Raw genomic sequence first — 8,237 nt, 5'->3', positions numbered from 1 at the left:
TTTTATTAAATGATGTATTTGTAAAATTCATTCATATTATATTCATTAAGTAAATATTTTTTTTTGCAGCATAAACTCTCTATTTTTTACGAATGTGTGATATCATATAAAAAAATATAAAAATAATGAGTATACATAGTTAATTAGATAATTGTAAAAACATAAAAATTTCTTTCGTTTGTGATATCATATAAATAATGATCCGCCCAGTTAATAAAAATCATGATTTTTTTTATGTGTAATTTTTTTTTATTTTGACCACTTTCTTAAAACTATATTAAATTTTACATATTTTAATTAGAATATTTTTAATATCTTTACTTTTTTATTTGAATGCAACTCAATATTTTTTTAAAAATTATAACAAAATATTTTAAAATTTTTTTTTTAGAATTTGTTTGAAAAATATGAAAATTACATTTTAAATTAAAATTATCCTAAAATATGATAAGTTTTGATGTAAACGAAAACTCAAATTATGTCAAAAATAATTATATTCAATGACAATAACAATTTAAATTGATTATTTATTAAAAAATATATTTACAAAAATATTGTTTGAAAGAAAATTCATTTCTCTTTCAAATATAAAATGAAAATATTATAATTAAATAATAAAAAATATAAATAAAAACCATAAATTTAGCAAATGACAACTGAGTTATATTATGCTAAAATTTTATTTCTAACAATTTAGCAAATGACAAATGAGTTATGAGCAAATAATACCAAACATAAATTCAATGCACTGAATTCCCCTCTTTTGTTCTTAAGAAAAACTCCCTCTTTTCCTTGCCCTAGTAGCCACAAATGGTGTTGTAGACGATAGCAACCAGTCTACTGAATATTTTTTGGCTCACATGTAAATTTTGGTGGCTTGGAATAAACTGCATCTATATGTCCCAATAATATCTATAGCGTCTCATGACAAAGACATGTATACTAGAGTTGATATGTACTATATACATCCAATCAGGCAATGATATTTGTATTAGGTCTAAATTTTAATCAAATCTAATGAAATTCAATTTATTTGGTTAGGTTTTAGCATTTGATGAATTTCGCAAGCTTCGATTGTTTTGGTTCTGTCACGAGTTTTTGTATAGCACTATTGATTCAACCTTCTCTAATATTTTTTTTAGTCTTTTTTTTTGTTGGTTGAGACAGTCTTGAGACTTTTACCGTAATACTAGATCTTGATCCGCGCTTCAAAAGCGCGGGTTTTCTTACAATAAAAAGTTTAATAATGTTAATAATTGTTGTATGTTATTATGTTACAATATTGAATTATATCAAAGCATATAATTTTATAAAACTATATGATTTATGAATTAATTTATTTGAAATTTTGTATGTATATTGTTATGTAACTCTCTCATAGGTCCAAACATTTTGTCTGGTTGGAATAAAAACTGATCCGAATATACATGTTCGGTTCAGATCCAAGTATACGACAAAGTATCTATCGGGTATATTTCGGACCCGCAGTGTCGGTTTAGGTTTGGATTCTACAGAGATCTGAACCGGTGCTCTAAGTATCTAAAATGTTTTGTGTATATTAAATATATTTTTCTGTTTCGAATATGTTTTCGGTATCACGATTATTCTTTTGTGTTTCAGGTTCGGTTTTCAGTTAATGTTTCAGATTTCAAATAAAATGTTAGATTTTAGAAACATATTTTGTGTATACGCATAAAATTTTGAATATAATTAAAAAAAATTAAAGTATTGTCATGTTCTATACATTAAGTTTTACTTAAAAGTTTTACATTATGTGTATAAAAAAATTTGGTTTATATAATATGTTAATAAATGTTGTAAATCAGCCTTTACGTGGCTCGGATAAATAATCATCATAGCTGACAATAGAAACTATATCTAAACACTATCTTTCTGGTATTTGAAAATAAATGCTACTATAATTATTTTCTGTTAATAAGCACAAAATCTGGTCACAGAATCTTTTAGTTTGTCACAAATATTAAACGTATTACGTGGAGCTGATTAATTAAGGTGATATAAAATATAGCATTCTAATGAAAGGGTCCAACAATCTTTTATAAGTAGATTTTTAAAAACTGCTTCCCTTTTAATAGGATAGATATATTACCAAAAAAAAGGAAATGAAAAATGAATGGACAGAAGAAGAGCCGTAATAAAAGGGGAAGGATAGATATGAGTCAATTGGATGAGACGGTAGCTTTTTTTGTCAACAACAATGAGAGGAGCAGCTAAAATGAAAAAATAAAGGAAAATCTTTCGTTTTCGTCCCATTCCGTACACGTCGCATTTTCTTTCATTTCTTTTTTCTTGTATCGATTGTTTGTTTTGAAGGTAGACTACACCTTCAATAGGGATGGACGTTCGGGTACCCGTTCGGGTTCAGATCGGGTATTTCGAATTTTTGGATATTTCGGTATAGAGGTATAGAACTCGTTCGGATATTTTTATACTTCTGGTCGGGTTCGGGTATTTTTAGTTCGGGTTCGGTTATTTCGGATTGGGTTCGGATATTTAGATTTTGAAAAAAAAAAAATTCATTTCTCAAATTTCTTGTATTTAAGAATATAACTTTTACTTAACTATTTTTTTTATTTTTAATAGATTTGATGGTTAATAGATTTGGACATAACATTTTGAAATTAAAAAAGACATTAATTTGGTTATTGTTTTTAAATTTTGGATGTAACTTTTTGTTAATTCTTGAAATAAAAATTTTGACATGCATTTTAAGTGAGTACCAAATCATTTTCTCTGTAATTCTATGTATATCATATGAACTTAAAGTATGTGTAGTATCAATATAAATATTTTATATAAAACGAGAGATGTAAACTAGAAATATATGATTAATTATACATATGTTTGGTTATCTTCGGATATCCATTCGGATTCGGATATTATCCGTTCGGGCTCGGATATCCAATATCTCCTAATTCAATATCCGTTCGGATATTTTGCTACTTCGGTACGGATTTCGGTTCGAATTTTTCGGATCGGGTTCGGATGCGGTTTCAGATATCGGGTAAAGTGTCCACCCCTACCTTCCAATGTAAGTTGTTATTAGTGACTAGTAACGTAAGTTGATAGATACTGTATTTGAATGTTTATGTCCCAATCGAACCTTTCATCTACATATAAGATTTCCACAGAAAAAAAAAAATTCCGCAAGATACAGGAATCTAGAACTAATAATGGCACTCTCATGAGAAAGTGAACATAAGCTCAAAGCCTCATAATATGCCAGGTAAGAACAAATGTGGTCTGATGGAATTTGGGCTGAACATTTTATTTGTTAAATTTGATTTGATCTTGTTTAAACTCGATCTGAAAAATTTGAATATCTATAAAACTTCGGATAAAAGTAAATAGTAAGAAATAGTATCCATAAAATAAATCAAATCGTAGATACTATTTAAAAAACCAGAATATCCGATTGGTTATATATATATATATATATATATATATATATATATGTGTGTGTGTGTGTGTGTAATTTACTTATATATACAAGTCATTCTATTGATACATATATTATCATATAAATTTGGTTCATTTACAAGTTTTAAATTGTTTCACAAAATTTTAGGGGTTGTGTTAATCCAAATGTTAACATATGATTTGGCTCGCCAATATTGAATTATTTGGGTTTTCTTTAAGTTTCCATTAAAAAATTATTTTTAGTCTAACCATATTATTTCTTACAAGGAGTTTGCCTCTGCCTTGTGTGAGATTTTGGTTTTCTTTTTAATTTTATGGTTTGATAAGTGTTTATATATATCGATGTTGTTGTTTTTTTGGCTGATTTCCTAGTGTGTGATAACTGTAATTCACCAGCGTTATATTTTTGATTAACAGAAAATATCATAAACATATTTCTTTAATTTATTTCTGAATTATATTTATATTTTTAATAATTATGGTTTATTAGCATTAAGTTTTTGATTAACGGAAACATAACCCCACTGTCTTATTTAGTTGACTACTTTTTCTACACTGAAATTGAAATGAGAGTATATATTTTAGGGATAATTTGAAAATACCTCGCTTATGATTTAAATTTTGAAAAATGCATATTTTTTTTAACTTTTTGAAAACTACACTTTTGTATATGTAATAAGATGTTTTTATCCTAATTTGGTTTAGAAAATATAAAGTTTTAAAATTTGGATAATTAAAGATACCCTATTTAGTGAGGATTTTATGTGATTTTTGTTGTTATTTCCACGGTTGAAGTTGTTACAATATGATTTCTTCGATGTAGAGAAATAAAAATACATTGAATCTCCTTGTTTAGCAGTTCATCCTTGTCACATTGTAAAAACATATGTCAAATTATCTGCAAGAGTTCCATTGTGCTCCATACGCACAAATCTCTTCTTTTAAGTTTCAGTAAATAAAAAGTTGTAAGAGGAGAAATACATTAACACAATTTTTGATTCTCAACATAAATTATCTGGATTTTTTTTCTATAAAGAAAAGAATAGCACTTTTTTGGGTTGGTTTATATGTGTAGTGTCGTATATGAAAACAAGAAAAAAAATCCCCAGGCTAGAATGAGAGATCATTTAGTTATTTGGTAAAAGAGTTTTTGAATCATCGACCATTTTTATTATTAAATGGATTGTGCCGATGTGGTTTAGGTAGTAGTCAGTGGAGCTAATTTTCCTATTTTATATTGTATGGATATGAAGAGTATTAATAATAAGAACAAAATCGTTTGTTGGTATTTTTTTTTCATTTCTTAGACACATATTTTCTGTTTTAAATTAAATATCAAGTTAGATATTAAATAATTGTAAACATTAAAATTGGACAATTTAGTCATTTCATTTAAGAATAAGTGTAGTTTTAAAAAAAAACTAAAAGAAGGTGTAGATTTCAAAATATAATCTTATTTAAAAGTATTTTTCCAAATTTTCCGTATATTTTAAGTATTTTTTATTTGATTTATGTTGTACTCTCATTCTTTTTTCTCTATGTAGTTTTGTATTGTGATTATTTCTAAAATGTTAGTAATATATGAGTTTGATATAAGACGTCGTGTCTCTTTATTCATTGAATAAAAAATTGGGTGGGATTTAGATATTTTATTGGATACAATAATTTCAGATTTGTGTTTTATATCATTCACTTATTCTAAACTACAATAATTTCAGATTTGTGTTTTATTGTTTTACTTTTTGTCGTTTGTTTTCCCAACTATTTTAAAAATGATAATTTTTAATTATTTATTAATTATTATTGTAGTTTTTCATGAATTTTTATAGTTTTTTTCTAAACTTGAGTTTTGTGACTATAAAAGGGAGAAAAAAAAATCAATGATCATTCACATTGTTTTGACGCAACGTGAAAAAAAAAAAAATCCTAAATGGATTCCCTACTTTTGGCTTTTATAATTTTTTCCTATTTATTCTTAAAAATTATATATTTTGGGTTATTTTATTTATTATATTTTGTTTTTCTAATTATTTTTAAAACTTATGTTTTATTTATGTACTTGGTGTTTTCCTACACCATGTGCAGTAAGAAATTTTTTAAATCTAATTTATATTTAAAAATAAATTTATTTAATATTAAATATTTTACTATTTTCTTGCTAATATTTAATATAGATTTGATATATATTAAATCAGTTTGCATAAAACTAATAAAAATTGTATAATTATCAAAAATTTAGCCTAAACAATATTTATAAAATTTGTAGATATATAGGAAACTAATGATTTTACGATTAAATAGTTTTTTTTAAAAAAAATTGTAGAAATTTTTGAAAGCTTTAGTAATACAAATTGTATAATTATACAAAAAATAATAACAATTCGAAATTTAAAATGTTATATATGAATATATTTATTTTATAGATGATGTATGAGCTATTACCATATTTAAAAAAAAAATTTACCAAAAAAAAATATCAATATTAAACGTAATATATGAATTATTATCATATTCTAATAAGTTTGCCAAAAATATAAATCAACATTAAATGAAATTATCCATGTCATATTTTTCTGGAAGCCATGTCATCTATTTTAAGTGTCAGATCATCTTTTTTTCAGCGAGAATGATTGTAGTGACAACATGTGTATAAATCATTTCGCAAATATAGTCCAGGGGATTGATCATTTATTGTGGTTCCATCATTTTGTTATAGTTTCTCAAGCTATGGGGGAAATCTATGTGATGCACTCTTTCTTTATTTTATTTATCATGGGTTTGATGAAATGTGGAAAAGAAAATATCATAAAGATTTTTTTATTCTAAATTTTCTTTATCTATTTTTAATATTTTTATGTTATTTGCGTTATGTTTTTGTTTAACGGAAACATAAGTTCATTGTCTTATTTTGTTGACTATTTTTCTTACATGGAAGTTGAAATGGGAATATATAAAGTATGTTTTCATTTGAATTATCGTGTATAGTCATTTTTTTTTCATGTCATTTTGTATTGTGTGTATTTCCAAATATGTTAATAATATATACGGAATAAAGACTTCATTTCTCTTTATTCATTACACTAAAAAGAACTTGGGTGGAATCCCCCTTAGTCCAATGATTTGACTAAATGTTCATTAATGCTCTAATAAATCAGCGTTAAGAAATAAGTTGGGTGGGTTTTATATATTTGATTTGATATAATATATAGATTTGCACTTTATATCATTTACGTATTTCGTGATTGTTCTAAAGATTTTTCATGCTTTGTGTAAATTTATTGTTTTTTCTTTTGTTGGTTGTTATTCAACCATTTTTTGAATATTAATTTGAATTATGTACTAATTACTGAGTGTGATTTTTCATGATTTTTTGTTAATTTTTTAACTTAAGTTTTGTGACCATAAAAGGAAAAAAAAATCCAAAGATACATTACTTTAAAAAATCATTTACTCTGGTTGGAACTTTATGATTTTTTCCTATTCATTCTTAAAATTTATGTATTTTAGATTATATTATGTATTTTTATTATTATATTATGTTTTTATTTTTAAAAAATAAATAAATAAAACAATTGTCTTAGTTATGTATTAATCTTTGATTATGCTTTTATCATTTTGTTACTTATTAGGTTTTCAAAGCGATGGGAAAATCCATATGACTCGCTTTTCGGATTTTTGTTGTTGTGGGTTTGGTGAAATGTGGAAAAGAAATATCATAAATAATTTTCTTTAATTTTTTTATTCTTAATTTTGTTTACTTGTTTTAAAAAATCTATTTTGTTAATAAATTTGGTCTAAATAATAAAGACGAGAAAATGCGAAGTAGTTAATTTTTTTAATATGGTACGGTTTCAAAATTTTAGTAAGCCTCTTGATGAGATGTATCATATCATCATGAAAAGACAATGTTCTACTTTATATATATTTATTATTTATTATGATGTTGTGTTTATTAAAAAAAATTGTATTATGTATTATTTTTATTTTTATATAATTAACCGATCGAATCAAATAATCTGTGAATATTCAAAAACTTTTGAATAATCCATATATCTGAATACTTATAATTTTCAAATCGAAACAGATCACAAATCTAAGTATTTAATTGGAATGGAGCGGATCACATATAATAAAAAAATTGGATATCTCAAATCTAGCTCGAAACCCAATTAAAACATAACACTCTAGATGAAACTCTAGATGAAGAAAAAAATTAATTCAAGAAAATTTAGATACGAATGAGTGTGTTAGCTTAGGTATCACTAGCAATTTAATAATCTTTCAAAAAAAATAAGATCATCTCTAACCTCATTTCATTTTCCACTTCAAAATAAAGTTAGAATAAGAAATGCTCCAACCTACTTTATTTTTCATTCCAAAATGGATTAGGGTTAGAGTCAAATCCAATTTTATTATGGAGTTACTCTATTTAAAAATACACGTTGGAAATGCTATAAAACTTTGATGTTTTTTTTTTTTTTTTTTTTTTTTTTTTTTTATTAACTTGGGGGTATCCCAGGCCCCCATGGAGAGGCCCAGACTAATCTCCAAGGGGAGGTGCAGCCCACGGATAGACCCTCTCTCCGGGTATTCAAATGGACCCTAAAGCATGGACCCATATCCGTGTGGAGTGTCCAGAGACATCATGAGGTGGTTCCCTCCGGCAGGATTCGAACTCGCAACCTGGGTGCAGGAAGGAGTCCGTCTTTACCATTGGGCCATGATGTTCCGGACAACTTTGATGTTAGTTCATCATCTAATAGGTAATCACAACCTCCAACTTCAGTAATAGTAGG

This window comes from Brassica oleracea, chromosome C8 (genome assembly GCF_000695525.1).
Source record: "Brassica oleracea var. oleracea cultivar TO1000 chromosome C8, BOL, whole genome shotgun sequence".
Classification (NCBI taxonomy): domain Eukaryota; kingdom Viridiplantae; phylum Streptophyta; class Magnoliopsida; order Brassicales; family Brassicaceae; genus Brassica; species Brassica oleracea.
This window is presented reverse-complemented; position numbering follows the sequence as displayed.